Here is a 24,157-nt window from a genome sequence, read left to right on the forward strand (position 1 = left end):
GTTTTCTCTGACATACAAGGGCAGACCCAAGACCCAGAACTGTACATTTTATTCTGTGGCTTGTACTTGCCAATAAGAGAGGCCCATTACAATTTTACTGGATTTCTGAGAAATAAACAACGTACGCATATAGTAAAAATAGAGTGACAATAAAAGCAAATAGCTTGATGAAAGGAGTCCTCAGTCAACTGAATACCCTTTCCACCCACTCTTGTTCACCCTTATGGTCACATCGTGTTTATAAACGAACTTAGTGTTGCCTCAAAACTTTCATCTTAAGTAGGATGAATACAGTGCAAGAACAGATCTGAATTGTTTCAAAGTAAAATGTTGATCAAGGAAGCTAAAAATGGCAAAGACTGGAAACATTGTGATGGGAGAATCAAGGTGGGAGGAGAAGTTATTTTTAAGGCATAGTTGAGGGTGTAGATCTGAGAAAGCAAGCCAGAGCCAGGATTTCAACTGGGAGTTCAGTAGTATTACAATTTACTAAGAGAAATCCAAACTTCTGACAACACTGACACAGAAGGCGAGGGATTCCCAAATACACAGAACTTACTGGCAGAAAGGTAGGAAGCCTCTCGATACAAAGTATACCCACAAGGACAATCCTTTTGGGAGGTGGGAGGGAGAGAGAGAGAGAGAGGGAGAGAATCCCAAGCAGGCTCATGCTCTCAGTGTAGAGCCCAGCACGGGGCTGAAAGTCATGAAACTGTGAGATTGTGATCTGGGCCGAAACCAAGAGTCAGATGCTTAACTGACTGAGCCACCAAGGCACCCGATGGGAGTGAAGGGAGGCAGGACCACAGGGAAGAAGATGCAGAGGCCTAACTGTCACACCGGAATTATAGAGCCACACAGGTGCTGACTGTTAAGCAACCATCAGAATTTGAGCTGAGGGGTGGCTGGGTGGCTCAGTGGGTTAAGTGTCAGACTCTTGATTTCAGCGCAGGTCATGATCTGACGCGTTCGTGAATTTGAGCTCCGCATTGGGCCCTATGCTGAGCAGAACCTGGTTAGGATTCTCTCTCTTCCACTCTCTCTGCCCCTACCCATCCCTGTCAAAATAAATAAATAAACAAACAAAATTTGAACTGAGAGCTGAGAAGATATATGAAGAGCCACATTATTCATTCCTAAGTTTCATTTTTTAAATTGTGAACACAAAAATATAAGACAGTGTAGAAATCCTAAGCGACAGCCCGTTTTCAAATATGATTCTTAAATACCTAGTCACCTTGTAAAATCTTTTCACCTCACAACTAGTCATTGTGGAACTGGGAGAAACTTTCAGGGACCATGTAGTCAGAATGTAGCATGTCTGTTAGTCATCCTTAACCAGCTGGGGGCCTATTCAGTTTTTTAATGCTATTTTCTCGCCGCTTCCTTCCATGGTTGCCTGTTTCTTTTGCAGTGGAGAAACACCCATGGCATTATGCCACCACTTAATTCTTATTCTTCAGCTAAATTAACCAGAATGCTGGTGGATGCAGTGCCCCGATTCGCTTAATTTTCTGCACATTTATGAGCTAGTGGCACATGACCCATAGTAAGCACTTAATTGACACTTTTAAATGATTGGATATGTATCATATGTGAGAGTATATTGCTCACTCAAAAAGTGCAAGATCCTTCCGGACATGATAAGATTTGAGAATGCAGGCAATAAAGGGGAAATCCTCTTGGATTTTGGATTTAGCTAGAATTTGGTTTGAATGTGGGGGTGACATTTACTGGATATATTGTCTTGGGCAGTAGTTAATCCCCTATGCTTTAGTTTCTTCATCTATAAAGTGTAGAAATGTTTTTTGGGGGAACGTTGAATATACAACATATATGAACCATCTAGGACAATGTTTGGCACATAGCAAGTGCCTGATAATATGATTTCCATTTTTCTCTCTCTAGTTAACTCAAGACTGATCACAGAACCATTTGAGTATTGGCCCTTTGGAAAGTCTTGAATAGAGTGAAATTAATATGCAAAATTGTTAACATTTGCCAATTATAGGTGGTGGCAATAATGAACATGATAGTATCTATTTCTGTGTCTGTGTATGTTTTACTATTCTGAAAATTAAACCAAAAGTAAATAAGTAAAAAACAAATAAAATGACAGATATCATTAAATGAAACAGCTAAAACAAATTAGTTTCTACCTTAGTAAATATTGACTAGTGAATTGGGTTGTTTACTCAACAAATATTTGTTGAGTAACTACTGTGAACAGGACTGATGCCTCATGGAGTTTACAGATTAAAACAAACATAAAGGCATCATACACGTGATCAGGGCAATTAAGGGGAAATACAAGGTTGTAAGGAAGCACATATGAGGCACATTTTGCCTGAATTGGGGAGGTTAGGAAAAGCTAAGAGCAATAATGATGTGTACGAGTATGTGATGTATAAAACAAGATGTGAGGATGTACAGGGTGAACTATACCAAGAGTTGCAGGTGGGGAGGGAGGTCCTTTGCACATGAAGAGGGAAAAGCATGTGCAAAGGCACAGAGGCTAGAAGGAGTTGGGGATGAAGAGTGGTTCAATATGGATGGAAGATAGGCTTCAAAGAAAAGGGGTAGGGAGAGCTGAGGCCTGAAAGCAGAGCAGCGGCAGATCATGAAGGGCCATAGAAGTTTCATGCTTCCTGGGGAGAGTCTGCCCACCACAATATCTAGACCTTTGTCTGCCACTGTGGGTGGCAGTCTCCATTTTTGTACTAATGTTCTTGGCGCTTAGGAACTGATAATTCAGTGCTTGAAGTGTGATGGAATGCTGTGTTTTCTGGGGAGCCTGAAATCACGCCACTGCTATTTTTAGTGGGCAGAAACGTACTCTAACTGCTTCAGGTGAATAAAGTGAGTACAGAGTTCTATTTCTTACATATTTTCAACCTAAGAACTTCCACAGATGGACTGAAGCTATCCGGAGCTGCAGTACATTTCTGCCTGCCATCAATTACTAGCAGTGGGTTGTCTAATGTCCTCCTGGACTTAACAGAAAAACAGACTTGAAGATAGCCTTTGGGAACCTAACTTGTAAGTAGATGAGCTTTGTAATCAAAAGTTAACACTGTCGTATTTTTCTTGGACTGCTGGTGTCCTCTTGCATCAGATGGATTAAGTTTGTGTCCCTGAGCTTGAGGTTAACTAGAGTTTTTGAAAGCAATAAAAAACTTTACAATTTGCAAGATATTTCTTTTAACAAAACCAATGGCATTTGTCCATTATTCTATGGAGCTGGCAGAAATAGCATTTGGTTTGGAGAATCTGGAACACAGTGGCACTGGGGGCAGAAATTAAGAAGAGTCATTACATTCTAATGATGGTCATTCACAATATCGGATTGTGTTCAAACACAGGACCATGACACATGGTTCCATAATGGAAAATAAACAGGCCAGACAGTTCAGCATACACAGACCATCTGGTGACCTTGCCAGTGACTCCTCAGGGAGGGAGTTGATAGGAAAACTGATGATCTGAGATGGTGATTTGCCCAAAGGTGGAGAATAACATCATCATACTCAAATTCCCAACTGTTGCTCCATGTACTTGGTTTTTCCCAATTGTGTAAGATTCTCAAGCGTCCTTAGCTTTGCCAACTCTGGTTTGCAGCTCCCAGCTGCTTTATTTTAACTTGGGAGGATACTTTTTATTGTCACTTGAATTCTTCATGATGACAGTCTTCCCTTCCTTCACCCCCTGCCTTGACCTGCCTCTTCCCTTCAATAATATTGAGAGAATTAACATTAAATTTAAAAGCAGGATGTTTGAAGGAGTGGATCATCTTTATAGTTTATGTGTCCAAGGAAGAAAATCCTTAAGCTATAACTCTGGGTAGCAGTTTTCTTTCCTCTGGTTGCATTTTTTTTTTTTCTTATTTAATGTGATCAGTAGTTCAAAGCAGAATCTATTCTTGGTTCAGTTTCCACCCCACTAGTTATGACTTTTAGATGTATATGTGGAATCTTGTTCTCAGAGGAAGATCTAAGGAGACCCTGTTATAAGTATGGGGTTAACCACCATAAGGCACAGCTGGTGCACATCAGCATGATGCAGCAATAGCTCTGGGTTATTGGCAGAGCTTGTGTTTAGGATTAAATAGTAAAGGAGAAAAGGGGCCCTGTACCATAGGATAGAGAAGAAGGGAAAGGCTAGGGAGGGAGAAGGGGGGGATATTGAAGATAAATGAAAGAGGGAAGACCTTAAAAGAATGAGGGTTTTCCTAGTGACCTCATAAACAAGTAGTAAGGAGGAGGGACCACATAGTATGTAAGGTATATTAAGTAAAATGGTGTTCATATTAACCCTTCATGGTTTGGAGAGATTTGGGTGCATCTTATTTTAGAGTCTATGTTCCAGGTCTTGAGGGGGTAAACAGAGGAACTGTGGATAGCTTGATAGCTAACTGGGTAAGATTCTTGAAAGAGGTTGGAAAGAATAGAAATCCTAGAAAGGGAAGAGGGTGTGGGTTCCATAGCTCAGATTCTCTGTCCACAGTCTAATTTGACGTATGGCTTTCATGGTTCAACCATGCCTTAGAATTTGAATAAAGATATACATGGTCAACATAAATCTGTCTGGGTAGGGTGACATACTATCTTAGATCATTAAAGATAGGCTCACCCTCGAGAGAATTAGCTATAGCTTTCCCTGAGGCCTGGCTTCAGTGCTTCTTTGAAGGCACATGAGCAGTGATAGGTGATGCAGGTTTTGACAGAGAAGGTCCTGTTCCAGGCCCCTGGCAGAACTGTATGCCTGGCACTGTGGATCTGGGAGCCTCCAGTGGACTTTTTTTTTTTTTTTAATTCTTTAATTTTTTTTAAAATTTATTTTTGAGAGAGAGAGAGAGCGAGAGCGAGCGAGCGAGCAGGGGAGGGCCAGAGAGAGAGGGAGACACAGAATCTGAAGACAGGCTCCAGGCTCTGAGCTGTCAACACAGAGCCCGATGTGGGGCTCGAACCCACGAACCATGAAATCATGACCTGAGCCAAAGCCGGACATTCAACCGACTGAGCCACCCAGGCACCCCTGGACTTCTTTTCTCAGTCTTTCAGGGGACAATTGTAGTTGGCTGAAAGCAACAGAGAAGTCAAGACTCCCTCCTTTCCTAGTGAACAGACTCATGCTCTAAGAGAGAAGTGTAGCTGTCCATTTTCTGGAATCCGGGATGGAAAGTGGTGATTCTTATTTGTGGTATTGCAAACTTTGCTTATCTTGAGATCAGAGAGCTTAAGGTTGCAGATGTGCTCAGATTTCAAGGTATGTAAGATGGCCCCCAAGGCTAATTCTAGGTCAAGGTGAGTGTGTCAGATAGTCCTCAAGGCTAATTCCAAGTCTTTATGTGTGCTTTAGATACTGATGCATATGGTATTTCAGATACTGTTTATGTGTGCAGATTACACTGGAAACTTCAAAAACAAGGAGATGGATAAAAGGCTGAGGAGAGACGGTTTGTAAATTTGTTTCTTCTTATGAGTGCTGGAAAAGTATCACTCTTGGGTTCTGTGACCCAATGGGGGGAAAAAAAAGAAAAAAAAAAGAAATTTTATGTATAGTGTATGGGTGAAAGGGAGGAGGTGGGGCAATTCATGGGACTATCAATTTATAGAAGAAAAAATCGGTATCTAATTAGCATGAAAAATGCTCAGATCAAATAGTGACTAACATGTTCATTCAGTTTAGTTTTTATGTAAAATATTTAGTGGGATATAAAGGGTATAGAATTTGGTTCAAATTTCATCCCTGGGGGAATACCTGTAAACAAGTAGCACATTCTTTACATGCTAAAGGAAACCATTTTATTTAAAGAATTATCTTAGTGGGAAAATGGGTTTGTTCTCAGTAGGACAGCTTTCTTAAGAAGGAAAGGGATCTCACTGAATATGCAGCTATTTTCTGTCTGATCACCAACCAGTCTAGCAGTTGTGCGGGTCTTTGAAGTATGCTTGGTGATTTGTTCTTGATCTCTTTGGAACAAACACTAGTGATGTAATTTTAACATTGTTGATATATTTTGTGTCATTCTTCCAGGAGGACAATACATTTGAACTAATACATCTAATTTACTTTGGACCAGTACCCCTTGCCATCAAGGGCATCCATTTTTGAACCAGATGTTTGGGTTGAGGGATACAGGATGTGGCCATGAAACAGATCAAAACTAATTGCCCCTTGGGGTAAATAAGCTTATGACCTTGGCCTCCTTAGCCCTGTGCTGTAATTAGCTGAAGTAACCTGCCCTGGGGGAAAGTTCACTTCCCTGAAGAAGCTCCAGCATTTGGAAATTATCCAACAATGCTTATAATGTTGCTGGCCCACCCTTCTCTGCATTAACAATTAATGACTGGATGGTTGAGGGAGAAGAGGGGAAGATTTTGTGCTTACCCTGGGACAGGTGATCCTGGGATCAGCATCAGGTAGAAAATGTTAAAGTCATGTTTGCTTATAGGATTCGTCTCTAAACCCGTCAGTGGATATTTTACTCAGATAAATGTTGACAAACTTGCTCCATAATGAAAGCCACGGAGGTGGATTTGGGCCAATGGAAGACCTCCAGGTGGGTCACCTGTGTGACAGGGGAGACTTACCACTCAGTAGACTCTTTTGAGTCTCAGTCTTGCCTTATCTATCTCTTCACACTGCTGGGATAAGCAATTGCATATGCCACATCAACCAGGACCTTGAAATGGATTAATGAATCCATACAGTTCAAGACTGTATGCAGAAGCATAAGGTTTTCTCTTTTCCCCAGGCCTGGGAAAACAAAGGAGTCGTGTTGTTCTGTAGCAACAGCAGCTCTTGAAGGTCTGTTCTTGAAGGCTGGTTTATATTCTTCATCCGTCAAAACCTATTGCTAAGTAGCTTTGTCAATATTCCCTCCTAATACCTCTCTTCTAGGCTTCTATTGGCCAGTGGGGTGGGGAAGGGATAGGAGTGTGCCTTTTGAGTCTTCCTGGAGACCTGGGATGACACTTTAGTCTCTCATATTCTCAGGCAAGGGCGAGTTCCTCTTATCAAAGTTGCTTTTCTCAAGTACAATAAGTAGAAAAGATGAGATTCAATAAAAAAATCAAGATGAGGAAATTACGACTCTTCTTCTTTCCACTTCCCCCTCCACTCCAAAGTACAGTAAACCCTTCCTGCAGGGGCCAACTTCCTCCTCTGTGTGGACAAGAATGCTTCCTCTTCGGCTCAGCTGGCCGGGGGTATTATTGATTGCTCTACTAGTAATCTCTTTTTTCCTCCCTCGTTGGCCACACACTCAACTGCTGTTGAAGACGCCAACTTAGAAACCCTGTAAAATAACAGTAGAGTATTTATTATATTTTTAATAGTGGGGAGTACAAATAAGAAACCTAAACTGATCCCTGATCTCTCTCCCAAATGGCACCCTACCCTGTTAAGCCATCTCTCTACCCCATCTCGAGTCCTTTATCCAGAGTTAACCACTGCTACTGATTGCTTGAGATTCTTTCACACACGTGCTTGAGTGTCATTATGCAGCCATCTCCACACATGCGTGTGTATCTTAACACATAAGGGATCACACTATATACACTGTCCTATAGCTGGCCTTTGCTCCTTAATGATCCATCTTGGAAATCTCTCCATATTGGCATGCACAGATCCATCTCATTCTTTTAACCAACGCGTAGTAACCCATTATATGGATGTGGCCTTGTACTGATGGACATTTTGATGTATTTTTAAAGCCACGACAAATAATATGCCAGTGACCATCCTTGTACATATGTTTTGTTGAAATAGTCCATAGATATCCACAGGATACATTCCTAGCAGCGACATTACTCGTTCAAAGGGAATGTATGTTTTTAATATTGGTATTACCAAATTGTGCTTTTAAAAGGCTATACCCACTTACACTCTCTAGATTATAAATAGCTATTTTGGGTAGGAAGAAAAATAATGTTTTCTCAGGCTTGGGTAGCTGGTTTCTGTTTTTATTCTTGAAGTGCTCTCTGTGTTCTAGCTTCTGGACATCTGACACATAAAGAAATGATGCTCACATCATCTCCCAGAGGATCCATCCAGCTCTGAAGCCAATCAATAGAGTAATTCTTGTCCTGCACTGTAAAAGTGTTCTGGGCCAGAAGAGGATGTAGGTTCTAATTATAAGGACTGTCCACTGATGGCACTGTATCTCCATACACCTGCCCCAAGAACACCCAGGCTTCAATTCCCGCAAAGCATCTGGAAGATAAGGCTTGGCCATTTCATGCCAACCCAGGCACATGGCATTTGAAGAGGTTATCACCAACTCTGCTCCCCATCAGATCTGTGAGGCAAGAGAGACTTCTTTGATGCTTCTAATGGAAACTCAGCACCTATAGCTTCATCAGGGAAATGGAACTCATCATCCAGATGGGGAAGCAGAGAGGAATGATTAACCCCTTGAAAGCACTTTGAAGCATGTTTAAGCATAGTTAAATGCTTCTTCATAAAACCCGATATTTTGATGTCTGGCTAGCATCATAGGACTCCTGACCACAGCCTAGGATTTGACACTGTATGTTTTTACAGTTGAACAGGAAAATTAGACATGAAAGCCACTCAGATGCCCAATATTAGAGAATAAGACAGGTAGTACAGACATTGTGGTGGGTGGATCATAATTATTTTATTTTAGATGGTAATATGCTGTCGTTACCATCAGGGATTTGGTGAGATTGTTGTCATATTTTCTAAAGTATCTGGAGTGCCTAAGAGGAAATAATGATGAACAATCTGCTAAAGTCGTCGTCACCGTGCTGAGGCACAAACCTTGGCAAAATGGGGCAGTCGGAGCTCCATGTCTAGAGGTACTGCCCTGAGGCAAGCCACAGGCTGAGTTTTCTGCAGGGTGCTAGAGGTCCCTTTGCTCACCTTAATCAGAAACAGAAGCACCCACCTGGGAGCCTGGTTTTCCTACCCATGCCTTCTCCACTACCACTGAAGTTTTAAAAGGTAGCCAGTGGCGGATGTAGCTGTATTCCCTGAGTCTTTGAGTTTCCTTGTGTCAGTGGGGAAAGCTGCTGTGTCCCCTTAATCGCCTATGTGGACCTGGTGAGTGCCTGAAGGAAGGGCTGAAGGGATCTGAATTTATCCCAGCTCTGTTTTTGGGGAGCCATAGAATGTTGAGATAGGGAAGGGGAAGACCGAGAAAGAAGAAGGAGGGAAGTGGGAGGGGAGATTAAAAGTGATGACTCCAAGAAGAGAGACAAAAGAGAAAGAACCGTATATATAGAATAATATTATTAGCTAAGAGAGTCTCAGTGAATTTCCTTAAAGTCTACAGGGACAAATCTTACCCCCTCTGGTTCAGGAATGATCTGATTAAGGATGCTAGGCAGGCACTTGAAAGTGTGCGCTTCTTCAGTTATAATCCTTGATGGACCATTACTCATTTTGCAAAATTAAGCCAAACCTCTCTTTCCTGCTTTCCCTCTCTCCTAGCTATTTTGCTTTGCTAAGTAATCAGACATGGATCTTATTCCCAAGATGTTTATTTATAGTCTTAGAGAGATAAGACATTTAAAACAAGTAGGAATGCAATAAAATCCATAATTGAAGCCCAGATAATGAGCCACAGGAGTTCAGAGCGGGGGGAAATGTAATTTCCAGTCAGGGTGGGGAGGAGATTATGATTGTCGTATTTTTGGACTTAATATTTATTAAGAATTCCTCAGTCCATGGGGATGGAATGGGAGAAGGCCCTTTCCAGGCTGAGTGGTTGGCAGGAATATATCAGGGAAGTATTTAGCATGAGGCATGAATAACAAACAGTGATTACATTATTTTGACTGGAGTAAAGGGTACACAAGTGTAGTGAGAAAGATGTCTCAGTGGCAGGGTGGGGCTCTCATCTGTAAGGCCTTGAAAGTCAATTGTCCGGCTCATGACATTGTTAGCAATAGCCTGGTTCACTGCCAAAGATGGTGAACTGGCAGAGGCTAGATCTGCCCCCAGGGCTGGGCAGGAGTCCGGCAGGAGTCAGGGCTGACAGACAAGGCATTGGAAGGGATCTGCAACAGAAGACAGGCAGTCACCTAGGCAAGGAGAGCTGGTATTGCGTGGTAGGTGACAAGTGTCCAGGTTGGGAGGTGCTGGTACTGGGAAATGTACAACAGGTGACACTGAGAAATGTGATCAGGAGTGAGGGAATAAGAAAGTGTGTCAGCAGTTAGAAGGCTCCAGCTGCTACGCTCAGGTTTACGGGCAGACTTCCAAGACCTGGAAGGAGGAAAGAGTGGAATGGAAAGCAAGAAGCAGGGCCCCCACCCCAAAGGGACGGGGCAGATTTCCAAGCCGGGAGTCAGACCTGGAACAGAGGGCCTGCCCAGCAGTGGGAGTGGCTAGTCGCTCCGTTCCAGAGTGCTGAGCGGGGCTCCTCTCATTCCTTCTGCGGAAGGTCATGGCTGCCCTTAGATGTCGGGTCTGCAGATGGGAGAGAAGAGGCCCAGCTGTGCGGAGCAGAGGACGCAGATGCTGGAGAGAAGGCAGGGTCCGTTGCTGGCTAAGGAGTTGGAGCTTTATTTGATAGGCAGAAGGTGAAAAATGGAAAAAATTGAAACAAGGGAGTATCTTCAGGAGAACTGTATTTCAGGAAGATTAGTTTGATGCTAGTGTGTAAAATGAGCTAAAGTTAAATGAGTCCTTACCTGTAACAGATTTCTTCTCCTCTTCTTCCTAAATACACTTCTGTCCACACCCTTTTCTAACACTGTAGGTTAAATAAACTATATTGTTAAAATTGGCATAATTAAGTTAATTAATAAAATACCAATTTCACCTGTTTCTTTTTACGCTTTTAATGTGGCTCCTAGAAAAGTTAAAATTATGTTAGTGGCTCACATTATATTTCTATGGGGGTGGTGCCCCTCTAATCTTTTCACCCCATCACAGTCAGATCTTTTTAAAATACAAGTCTCTCCGGGCGCCTGGGTGGCTCAGCTGGTTAAGTGTCCAACTTGGGCTCAGGTCATGACCTCATGGCTGGTGAGTTGGAGCTCTGCACCGGGCTCTGTGCTGACAACTCGGAGCCTGGGGCCTGCTTTGGATTCTGTGTCTCCTTCTCTCTCTCTGCCCCTCCCCCATTCACACTCTGTCTGTCTCTCTCAAAAGTAAATAAAAACATCAAAAAATTAAAAAAAATACAAGTCTCTTATATAACTCTGCTGTGTGGAACCCTTCAATGGTCTCCATTGCCCCAGGATTAAGTCCAGACTCTTCAACATGGCTCCCAAGCTCTCATAGTCTGACGCCCACCTTGTCTCTTAACTACCCCTCCCCACTGTACTCATCCTTTGGGCAGATCAAACCATACTCAGTTTCGTCCATGAAATCACTTTGGTCTCCTCAGCATTCATGCCATTCCTCTCCCTGAATTGAGCATTTCTCTCCTTTCTCGTCGGCTGACTTTTGCTTCTTTTCCATTCAAGTCTCAGCTTTAGACAGCCCTGACTCCTTGACTCTAGAATAGGTGCCTCTACTTGATGCTGGGGGCCCCACCATGTGCCTGCTCCATTATAGCCTTCTCACACTCTTGCTAAGGTCTTATTTACCTGTCTCTCTCTTCCCTACATTGTAAGTTCTTTGAAAGCGGGGACGCTGTATTGATCCCCACAGCATGTCCAACACCTAGCTCAGTACCTGGGGCATAGTGGCTGCCTGCATGATTGTATGAATGAACAAATGGGCCATCATGCCAGCCAGTGTGATCCTGACTCGGGATAGTGGCACTGGGAGTGACAAAGATAAGGCACTCATGAAAGAGCCAGTAAGGACATAATTCTTGAGTACCGGCAACAGTATGAACGTACCTCTAATTACTAATGGGTATGAGCAACCACTGTACTTTATAAGGTGCCAAAGATCCTAAATAATAGAAGCAACAGCAAAGAGGCAAACAGATGTTTTAAGAACAAAAGTACATTTTTGTGTTATTTTTAAAAATTTTAATTCCAGTATAGTTAACATTTAGTGTTAGTTTCAGGTGTGCACTATAGTGATTCATCAATTCTATACGTTGCTCAGCGCTCATCACGGTGAGTGTAAACGTGTACTCTTTTGAAAAGAGCACAATGTTTGGAGTCAAAAGACTTGGGTTCAAGACACGACTATTGCATTTCCATTGTCTTTGTGGTCTTGACATTTCAGTTTCTTAGGTTCTAAACTGGCGACAGTACCTCTACTTCTGTGGTTGTTGGGGGATTAAGGAAACTAGTGCGTGTAAAATCACTTTGTAAACTGTAGTGACAGAAAGTGTTAGCCAATTACCAACACAAAAATATCGGTGCCTTCAAAGTGGTGATATTCATGCCACGGCGACTAAACCGTACTTAATCTCGACCCACCCCAAGGCATGTAAACCTCAAATAAACAGCCCTCACACAGGGAGGCTTGGGTAGTCTGTGCCAGGTGAAGTTACTCATTTCCGTCAGGATGACTTAGGAGATGCTCTGGGGAGGCAGTGGGCCAGAGTTGCAGTGGACACATGTGCCCTGGTGGTGTGGCCCGGCTGGGTGGCCACCTTCTCTCTGCCTGCTCTCTGATGACCTCACATTTGACCTCTAAGCCCGGGAGCACACCTTTCCCCTGCTCGGATTGTTCTCTTCACTTCTGCCCTGCTTCCCGAACCCCCTTCCCCCCCATCTGGGAGTTCTGTTCATAACTTCGAGTGTCAAGAGGCTCCCAGTCTTTAGTGTCTAAAGTTGCTGTTTCTTCCCTCAAAAGAGGGCCCACTGTCTAGCCTTCTGTCCCATTCCCTGATCGGGTATAATGCTAACACTGAGCATTTCCAAGGTGGGGCTTGAAAGATGCCCTTCCATCCAGCCTGTATTCTTGTCCCCAGACATGTGCCAGACTTTTGCCTGGGGCGTGCTAGGATGGCCGTTCCAAAGGGATGAACTGTGACACTAGCCTTCTGGTTTGGAATTTAGTCTGGATGGTTCCATAGAAGTCCCTAATCATACCCTCCCCTCTTGCCTGCTTACTCAGTTCGTTTGCTTGTTTGCCTCCCTTACGTTAGATCCAGGGTCAGTATGTGCAGCTCAGTGCTTTACACACAGGATGTACTCTGTTAGAGTCATTAAAATAGTTATTTATTTACCTGACCCTTCATGGAGGATTATTTGAGGTTGTGTGGGATTATATAAAATAAAACAAAAACATGCCTTGTGTTTCCAAGGGACATACATCCAGTTGGTACATTATGCTAGTAAGCTGAATTAGTGCTCACAGAGTGAAGACACGGCACTACGACTTTATAAGGAAAAATGAACAGCCTATTTGGCATGTTTTGTGACCTAGTGTTTGATCTGTGATTAAGTCTGAGGCTTTCCCCTATTTTGTTCCCTCTGCCTGGATTGGTCTCTCCTCCGCCACCACCTCATTCTTCTACTACTTCTAATTCTATCTCAGCTCTCAGATCTCACCTTAGAGATCATTTTCTCTGGGAACAATTCCCCAAACCCTATAGGCATAGCCCTAAGAAGGTACAGAAGGCCCCAGAATCAGTTCTGTGTACTGGAAAGCGATTAAATTCACTGTGGGTGTAGGGCTCAAGGATTCCAGGACAGAATCAGACCTCTCAGGATTTCATCATGACAATGTGCCATGTGGACCAGGACCTCAGCCTTAGATGGTGGAACAGTAAGATAGAAAGAGCCTGGCTCTGACTCTGATCTCATAGAACAAAGTTGCCACACCGGGCCTGGACTGCCTATCTCTGGACTGTTTTGCAAGAGAGAAATAGAATTCCTTCTATTTGTGTTATAAGTTTGGCAGTTCTTTCTGCCCACGGGCCCTGTTCCCTTGCTTTAATAAAACCACTTTTTTTTGGCATCAAATAAATAAATAGATAAATAAATAAATAAAGTGTTAGCTAAATAGTACCTTCTTCGGGAAGCTTGAGTCTGGTATAGATTTAAGAACTAATCAGATTGAGGGATTTCTCGCCGTTCTCCCAATCCCCACTTTACCTGCAAGCCTGTTCAGGTGGGGACGGCCACATGCTTAATGCAAGTGGGGCACGTATGCTAAGAATGCCAGCCGGTCTTCATGCTCGTGTCATACAGCCTTTGGCCAGGGGTGGTGTGGTTTCCTGAGACACAGGATGCGCTAATTTCAGAGGAGGGCATCCTGGCCGGTTACAGGAGAGAAATTCCTTTGTATAATGTAAAATATATGACCTATTTGAGTATAAGAAAAAGCATCTTACTTGTTTTGTCATCAGATTGCTACGCAACTGATGATTGTGCTGTCATTTCTTTACAGTGCCCTTCTGTTATTTTGGAGAGAAGTCATTATCTTTTGCGATTAAAGTTCAAGATGAAGGCCAACTTACCAGTTCTCCCTCCTACAACACACACACACACACACACACACACACACACACACTACCTAACATTCCACCTTGCACTATATCCACCCAACTTCCTCATTCTGCAACACACACAGGCATGCACACGTGTACGCACATCATCTTTGAAGGAAAAGGGGAGGAAAACGAATGTAGCAGTGAGGGCTGTGGGCAGCTTTCTAGAGCAGCAGCTATTTGCCTGTCTAGAAGATTCCAATTAAACCAAGGTAATAACTCCACCCCCTCTCCTGCCCCAAATTAAGCATGTTTTCATCTGTAGACCTCACTTCATGTCTTCTACAAAGCAGGATCAATGTGGGTTAGCGTGAATCGCTTCTGCCAGCTTAACAGGAAAATAACGAGAAACAAAGATCTGTCTAAATTTGTTCCTGGCAAAGGCAATCTATGAGATATTTGCTGATTTTTAAAAAGACATTATCTAATTGATATACAATCCACAACCAACTCTCTAAAGTGGTAAAACTCGCTTTTCTTTGTGTTTTTGTGTGTTTCTGTGTGAGCGGTTCTCTATTTGCAGCATGTTGATTACTGTTAGAAGTCATGTTTCTGTTATATATGGTTTTCTTTTCTTTCCACCTTCTCAAAAGTTCTCCTTTAAGGCAGAAACTTTCCATTCTTGGTTTCGTCCAAAAGACAAATATTTCTGGGAAAACACTGCATTTAAGCTATTCAGCAATCCTGGTGTTATGTAACTGACCACAGTAAGACTTTCAATTAACTTTGGTTACATTTTATTGAAGAGTGTCACAGAATAGAATAACTGGTGATAAGTTTTGTGAAAAATCTGTATGTTTTGAAACAGGGAAAACCATCTTAAAATATGTATAGCTTCTTGCAATAATGACAGAAGATAAATCGCTTGTCATTTGAAGTATTCTAAAGTCCATAGGCTGATATTCCAAGTCTGACTTTCGTGTATTTGAGAAGTTTTCATCACAATGAGCTTCTCTTCAGCATTAGTTTCCATAACTCAAGCTCTCCTTGTTTTTTCTTTCCCTCTTGCTCTTCTCTCTGGTTATTTTTGTTTGGTGTTCAGTTGTGGGTGCATCTTGACACTGTTTAGATTCTGCTTCTCCTTCACTGAGGACAAATCATGTGAATTCATGCTTTAAACAGCTTCCTGTATATATTACTAACTCGCAACTACTCTCTTCATTTCTAGTATTTATCTTTCCTTCCTGTCACTCTTTAATATCTGTATTTTCTTTCCCCCCAGAACCAAACTGGTAATATTTTTTTTCCCCCAAAGCAGAAAGTCCTTGCCATTTTCTGTTTATTTTACTGTCCCCTCGGCAATCCCAGCGTGCTGGTCTTAATGCCTTGCAGGTCTGTTCTTTCCAATCTCATTTCATTGCAACACACCTGCCTATCATTAGGTTGCAACATTCATTTTTCCAAAACATCAACCCTGATTCATTTCTTTAGTTCAAAGCCCTGGTCTCAGCCTAGGTGTTAGTTGCTTGGCGTGTACTTTACTGGATTGCTTCCTATCAGATCACTCTACCTCTGTGCTGTACCCCCCGCCCCCCGACTCACCTATGGACAAGTATTATAATCATCTTGTTCACCCTCTGTTTTATCATTTTGATATCATCTTAAGAAAAATTCAAGAATCTCTGCCACCTGGCTACTTATCCAAACCTCATGTCCCTTGACTGTATGAGTCTCTTTTCCAACCAAACATTCTCCTTTGACCTTCCATCTCTCCAAAGTCCTCCACTCCTTCCTCCTAGTTCATGTTTCTCTTTTCTTCAAAGGTGGTGAACACAATCTCAATAAAAACTATAATTATCTGTGAGCCCTTTAAGAATGAGCGCCTCCTGATTGATGTTGTCAGTGTCCTCTCTGTGACACATCGCTCCGTGGGTCCTGTCCTCATAATGTGTACTTGCTGATCTGTGGCTCTGTGGGTCGTTTTCCATTTTATCCCTTTATGTCCTTTCTCTGCTTTCAAGAGTATAAACAACTTTAAGGTAGAGACAATGTCTGAGATTTATTTGTATCACTCAGCAACAATTACAAAGCACTTACTGAATGTACAGCATGGCTTTATCTATGTGTCTGTATCTAGCAATCGATCATAGTTATTTACTGTGCATCTCTCACATGCTAGGTGCTGTGGGAGGTGCTAGAAAACAATGATGAGAAAGAATTAAATTACCTCTGCCTTCATGGAGTTTGGGGGAAACAGACATTTATCAAAAAGATCATATAATGAAATGTAAAATTATGACCGGTGACAAAGAGAGGAACGTGGTGCCATGAGAATACATAATAGGGGGCATGTAACCCAGTTGGGAGAGCTTTGAGAAGGGAGGGATGTCCCCAAAAGGAGAATCACATATATAAAGCCTCTGTAATGGACAGGGACCAGGTATAGTCAGGATATTGAAAGAAGGCCAGGTTACTGGAGTCCAGAGCACGCATGTAAAGTACATGGGAGGAGGCGGGAGAGGTAGGCGGGGCTGGTCTGGGTAAGACCCTGTGGAATATGAAAAGGGTTTTGGTTTTTATCCTTAGCAATGGGGAGCCATCAGAAGGATTTAAGAATAGGAGGGGATGCTATGGTGACTCGAAAAGATCACTCTGGCCACTGTGTGGAGGTAGAATGAGGTGGGTGAGAATACCAGGCACAGTATCTTTCTGTGCTGTGTAGCAGCTCAGTAAATGGTACTCAACGACGGAACAGTTTGTGGGGCTTAGAGTTCTTTCTAGGTTCACTGCATCATGAAGTTTGAGCTTCAAGCCGCAAAATCTTGAGTTACTTGATGTATGGGTCTGAGTTGTACTATAATCAGTGTCCTTTGGCTCCTGCAAAATGTTGATCTAATAAATAACAACAGACAATGTTAGCTCAGAATTTACCTTGGTGCTGGATACTAAAGACTGGATGTGTATTGTCTCATTTAATTCTCAGCATGGGCCAGTGAGGAAGGTGTTTTGTATCCCCATTTTGTATGGGTTTAGAGATGTTAAAGACTTCGCTTCAGAGAGGAGTGATGGATCCAGGACTCACATCTAGGTGTTTTTGACTGGAGCCCTCACTCTCAGCCACGATGTTATAGTAGTTGTAGCTCATTCGAGCTTTCAGCATGATTTCAATACCATTATTATAGAAAAAGGGTTTTCCTTTAGCCCTGAAACAAGATGTGATTAGGTTAATTGCCCAGAAGCTCCTTCCAGAATCTTGGTCAAAGCCCTACATGGCATCAGGTCACCCATTCTCCACTTTGCAGGATGTTTTATTATCTATTACACAGACCTGGCGTTATGTCTGAGCTGACTGTTGCATGTTTTGATCTTTTCAACCATGTGAATAGGTCTCTGTTGTCCTTTTTTCTTTTACAGAAATCTATAATTAGATGAGGTCATCATGCTCATTAGCCCAAATTACAAACAGTATTCCAATAACTGGCTTCTTCCTCAGGCAAGCATCATCAGCATCAATTAAGAGTAACTGCGAGCAATTGGTAAACTATTAGTTGAAAAATGTTTGCCGTCATGGTCAGAGGAGTCCTTTGCCTTTGGCTCTGCCGTCTGTCCAGTGCTATTGTTTATGTTTCTTCCGTCTCCACTTTTCTACCTCCAATGGCAGCCTCTTCTTTAGTTGTAATAAGTCTATCTAAAACTGGCTTGTAATTCGTTGTCTAAATAAGAAAACCTAGTAAGAGAGCATCGAGAATTTTAATTTATAGTATCTCTATGATAAATTAGTAAAATTACTTGGGGGCCTCAGAAAATGGAAGCAAATCATCTTTGACCAAGCATGACTGATTCTTTACCCCTTGCAAGGTGAGGTTGAAAGTTCAAGCAAAGAGTAGGTGAATGGGGCTACCCCAGTTAGCAGAGCTAGGAACAATCATAACAGGATGCCTGGCTGATATTGGGGAGCTGAATATGGAAAGTTCTTTTCTTAATTACAAAAAAATTTTTTAACATTTTTATTTATTATTGACAGACAGAGAGAGGCAGAGCATGAGCATGGGAGGGACAGAGAGAGGAGGAGACACCGAATCTGAAGCAGGCTCCAGGCTCTGAACTGTCAGCACAGAGCCCGATGCAGGGCTCAAACTCACAAACTGCGAGATCATGACCTGAGCCCAAGTTGTGTGCTTAACTGACTGATCCACCCAGGCACCCCATGAATAAGGAAAGTTCTTTGATGAACAACACAGCCTACAAGACTGGAGAACAGGAAGAAGCATTTCATAGGGAGGATGAAAGGATGAAGTTGTTGGCAGTTTGACAATAATGGATATTGCTGGAAGAAAGGAGTCAAGAGTTAGGAGATTTATGTGCTTGTGTCCTCCACCAAAAGGTTTTAGGGAACTCATATTGCTGAAGATATGGTTTGTAGAGAAAATATTGCAGAATGGCTATTATTGATTTCGCTCACACGTGGGAAAGGTTCTCAAACTCATCTGTTTACGTAAGGGCTGTGGGTAAGTAGAGGGGATGCGCACCCAGCACCCCTAGGGTATGGAAGGAGAATCCTGACGTCTCACTTTTTAGTTTTCTTACCTATTTGTTGTTGTTGTTCTTATTGCTCTCTCAGGGCTGTTTTCCTCTACACTTTTGACTGGGCATAGGACACTATAGTCGAGCATTTGGAGGACAAAACCAAGGCCTTCCCATTTCTTCCTATCTTATGCTGATACTGCCATTTTCAAGACATGTTTGTCAGTACTAATTTCCATGTACGATGTCCATTGTACTTGCACTGCCTTTATTTTTCTGTCACGCAGTGCAACGTATTATCCAAGCAAACAAGCAGACTTGTAATGAACATGGCGGGGACGTGTGGGGGTAGGGTGGGAAAGAGGTACATTTTTATTCAAGGCCTTTTATATCCCAAGAACTTGATTAGCTGTTTTATACGACACACTTTATTCTGTTAGGTGCTTTACATAGTACAGTTTATTTAACACTCATGATAAGCTTGAAGGGGACAGATGAGGACACTCATGCTGTGAGAAGTGAGGGTCAGACACTTGGGTGGAAGCCTCTAGAACTGAGATTCAGACTCTGGCTCTCAGATGCCCCCTCGTTTACCCAGGTGCATAAGTATTACGGTGTGGCATGCTGCCTACGTCAGTATATGTAGTGTTTGTATTTTTCACTTTCTCTTGCAGCCAGAGAAGTAGAATAAAACCTAGGAAAGTGTGGTGTCAGAGAGGCCAGTGAATAGACACGTGAATTAACAAAGTATGTAAACTACATATTTCCATTTGTAGGTACATTCTGTTAAAGGAGCCACTGCTTATATTTGCTTTTAACCAGCTTTCTATTGGCTCTGGTGAAACTGTAAAGTAAGAAAGTTTTGTCCTCCAATTTGGGGTTCTTCTGTACGTCTTCCTTCTCTCCTGAGATATCCTAGGATATTTCTACTGACTTATCAGTGACCACCAACTATGACAACAGACAACTATTCCTAGCAGTATGCTATGCTTTAAGGGTGGGTGACACACATCAAATTTTGAAGTGTATGGCATGTAATGTTAACTGGAAGCACAATGTTATACAGTAGATTTCCAGAACTTTTTCATCTTGAATACCTGAAACTTTAAACACATTGAACAGCAACTCCCTATTTCTCCCTTCCCCCAGCTACACCACCTCCACCTTCTGCGTCTAGGAGTCTGACTACTTTCGATAGTTCACGAGTGAAATCATGAAGTACTGGTCCTTCTGTGACTGGCTTATTTCACTCAGCATTATGCTCTCAAGGTCCATCCATGTTGTAGGCATATGACAGGATTTCCTCCTTTTTTAGAGCTGAATAATATTCCGTCGCATGTGTGTGCATATCACATTTTCTTCATTCAGCCATCCATTGGTGGACAGGTAGGTTGTTTCCACATCTTGGCTATTATGAACAGTGCTCTAATGAATGTGGAAATGTAAATATCTCTTTGAGATCCTGATTTCAGTTGTTTAGGATGAACACCCAGAGGTGGGATTGCTGGGTCATGAGGTAGTTCTATTTTTAGTTTATCGAGAAAACTCAAATGTTTTCCATAATGACTGTACCAATTTATATTCCTACCAACAGTATATACAGAGTTTCCCTTTTCTCCACATGCTAGCCAATGTTTTTGTTTTCTTTGTTTGTTTGAATAATGGTCATCCTAATAGGTGTGAGGTGATATCTTATTGTGGTTTTGATTTGCAACTCCCTGATGATTAGTCATGTTGAGCATCTTTTCATATGTCTGTTGGCCATTTGTATCTCTTCTTTGGAGAATGTTTATTTAAGTCCTTTGGCCATTTTTAAATTGAGTTATTTTGTTTGTTTTGTGTGTTTTTTTTCCCTATTATTTTGTGGAAGTTTCTTATATGTTATGGATTTTAACTCCTTATCAACTATGTTGTTTGCAGATAGTTTCTTCTATCTGATATGCTGCCTTTTCACCCTGTTGCTTGTTTCCTTTGCTGTGTAGAAGCTTTTTAGTTTGATCTAGTCTTGCTCTTCTATTTTCACTTTTGTTGCCTATGCTTTTGGTGAAATATCCATGAAATCATTGCCATGATCAATGTCATGAAGCTTGCCCCCTATGTCAAGAAGTTTAGTGGATATTCAGTTTACCCAGAACCATTTGTCAAAGAGACTGTCCTTTCCCCATTGTTTGTTCTTGGCATCCTTTCCAAAGATCACTTGACTGTATATGTGTGGGTTTATTTCTGGTCTTTCTATTAGGTTCTATTGGTCCATTATTGTTATTATACTAGTTCCACAGTTTTGATTACTATAGCTTAGTAATATGTTTTGAAATCAGAAAATGTGACACCTCCAACTTTGTTCTTTGTTTTCAGGATTGCTTTGGCTTTTCAGTATCCTTTGTGCTTGCATATGAATTTTAGGATTTTTTTTTCTATTTCTGTAAAATATGCTATTGTGGTTTTGTTAAGGATTGCATCGAATCTGTAGATTGCTTGGGGTAATATGGATGGTTTAACAATATTAAGCTTTCAAATATGTGAACACAAGATGTCCTTTCATTTATTTGTGTCCACAAGTGAATTTTTAGAACTAATAAGTGAATTCAGTAAGGTTGCAGGATGCCAGATCAGTCTATAAAAGTCAATTGCATTTCTACATACTAACAACGAAGAATCCAAAAATGAAATTAAGAAAACAGTCCCATTCACATTAGCATCAAAAAGAATAAAAACTTAGGAATAAACTAAGCCAAAAAGATGAAAGACTCCTACTCTCAAAATTATAGAACATTGCCAATCTCCTTTTAATAAAACTTGACCTATCCTCTTAGGATGCTGCTAGGTCATGGTCAAACTAATCTGGTAAGTAAATTCAAACTTAATTATAAATGGCTTACTGGTTTATCCTTCCCACATATTCGCCAGGAGTGTTTTAACCCAAAGGTATGTGTAATAAGGTAATAGTGAAATAGTTTTAAAATTTATAAAATAGTTTTAAAAATTATAAAATGCAATGCACTTAATGCACTATCTAGTATAACCAGGCCTTCATGTGTGTGTGTGTGTGTGTGTTTAATCATTTGAACGAATTCACGTACATTATCAGGTATAAATACAAACAGTTATTCTTGAAAAACCTCTCTGAAATTATAACGTAATTTAGTATGAAGACATGATTTCAGGTTTCCCCACATTGTATACATAGACAACTTTTCAGTGAGTCTGGGAAAAAAATACAGTTTGGGAAGAAGTGCAATAATAAGGGGGTGGAACTTTTTGACTACTTACCATGTGCTAGATAATTTGCATACATACTTCATTTAATCCTTTTTCAAACTCTATGAGGTAGATGTTTGTACCTTTTTACAGATGAGGAGACTAAGCCTCAGGGATGTAGCACCTGAGGTCACTCTTTTTGTTTTTGTTTTGAGAGAGAGAGAGAGCACAGCAGGGGAGGGGCAGAGAGAGGGAGAGAGAATCCCAAGCAGGCTCTACACTGTCATTGCGGAGCCTGATGCAGGCCTCGAACCCACGAACTGTGAGATCATTCCCTGAGCTGAAGTCAAGAGTCGCATGCTTAGCCGACTGAGCCACTCAGGTGCCCCCAACTTCACTCTTAATGTAAGCATGGATTTGAAGCTGGATCCATTTGCCTTGAAGCCTGTGTTTTCACTATACACGAGGTGGTGTATAGAATTGGTGGAGAAGAGGGTGACAAGATCTGACACCTGAGTGGGGTATTATGAACGATAAGCTGCCTTGTCTGGGAAGGCAGCAGAGTAAAGGCGGGGCTGAGAAACTGCTTGATATCCCTGAAGTGAAAATTTTTCAGTAGTCTCCAAATTTATAGCCCAAATCAGGTTAAAGTAGTGGTGAAATTAACTAATAGGTTGCTTAACTGTCCTCAGGTGCTTCTTAAGGTCTTTGAGATGAAGAATAGGTAGGTTGTCTAAGGGTGGACAGGGGGACTGAGGACGGCATAAGGAGGGGAAGGTAGGGCGTCCACATGATTTTCCTCTAGACACTGGGGACACCCTATCCTGGTGATCACAGGAGGATCTAGTCAATGTGCTTTTCCTTTTCTTTTTTTTTTTTTTTTTGAAATTATAGAAACAACCACTTCAGTTTTATAAAAAGAGCATTCACTGTCTCCACAGTTACTGAGCTGGGTAGGTTCTGGTTGTATGAGAGGAACTTGGCTGAGTGACTTCAAGATGTTCTCGAATGCCCAAAATCCTTTTGTTCCTCCTTGATGCACTTTCACTGTCATTTATTCTTCTCTCCTGGGAACATCGGTACACATGACTCTCTAGCTTTGCTGCTCATGATATATTTATTACGAACCAAATCCTAGCCTTATGCCTTAGCACGGCAATTAGTGGGAGGTCTTCAGAAACAAATTTAAAGGTGATTAAATTCAATTAGTATAAGATGTGAGCTCTGGGTTTCTTTTTTGTTTTGCAATTGGCATGGAATTCTGTCACGCGTGTTTGACTACATTATCATCTGGTATTATGCTGCTGATTTATTAAAACTGGATCTAAGAGAGGTTACAATCTTTTGTCCTGGTAACAGATCTTTCTGTTATGACAAAACTCCCTCTAGCAGTCTCCTCATGAAGGGCTCTGTCCTTGCTGTTACTATCCCGCTGCGTCCCTACAGTAGGGACAACTTAACTGATGGCTGTCTCACAAAGACTCACAGAACCTGCGGGGCCACTGATGGCCCACTTTCCATGCCGTCAGCCCCAGCAAAACCCTTGCCTGCTTTGTCCCCTTCTCACCCACGATGGCCAGTTACTGTGGATGAGCCTTATCATAATGGGTGGTAGAAAGAAGTCCAGAGCCATTTCCTGTCGGTGGCGCGCTGATGCACCACCGGGTAGGGCCCCTGGGCATGGCTTTTGGAATATCCTCTGACCATTTCTTTTTTGCGCTAATGAAAAACTTCCTGGCTTCCAGTACTGCCCCTCTCTTTGGGGGCGGCTCTGATTTAGTCTAAATTCAGTAGGTAGCAAAAGTTTTCCCCGACCTTCTCCACCCATCCTTTTTGCTCTGCCCGCTCCCCCTTTATCTCTTAGCAAAGGAAGAGGACACACACTTGGACCCCCCAGAGCGCACGCGGTCCCTTCCTGGCACCTGGTGACCGTCCAGGGAACCTGAGCACCTTGAGAGGCTCGTGGTCCGATCGCCTTCGGGGCCGGAGAAACTACCGCTTGCTAACTTTACGCACGGGATTTGAGAAGGGGAGAGCGTGCTCGGAGCACAAACAGGAAAGCCTGACATCACGGAGCGGCGCGGGGAGGAGTCTGCGGCGCCCTCGCTCGCCGCG

At 42.2% G+C, this 24,157-nt stretch overlaps 1 protein-coding gene across 2 annotated transcripts in view; it reads left to right on the plus strand.

Moving 5' to 3' along the window:
• The window catches only part of RGL1 (ral guanine nucleotide dissociation stimulator like 1), a 163,529-nt gene that overhangs the window by 11,157 nt on the left and 128,215 nt on the right, over positions 1–24,157 (plus strand). The window lies entirely within an intron of this gene.

Source organism: Crocuta crocuta, unplaced genomic scaffold, assembly GCF_008692635.1.
Source record: "Crocuta crocuta isolate KB4526 unplaced genomic scaffold, BGI_CrCroc_1.0 scaffold3, whole genome shotgun sequence".
NCBI lineage: Eukaryota > Metazoa > Chordata > Mammalia > Carnivora > Hyaenidae > Crocuta > Crocuta crocuta.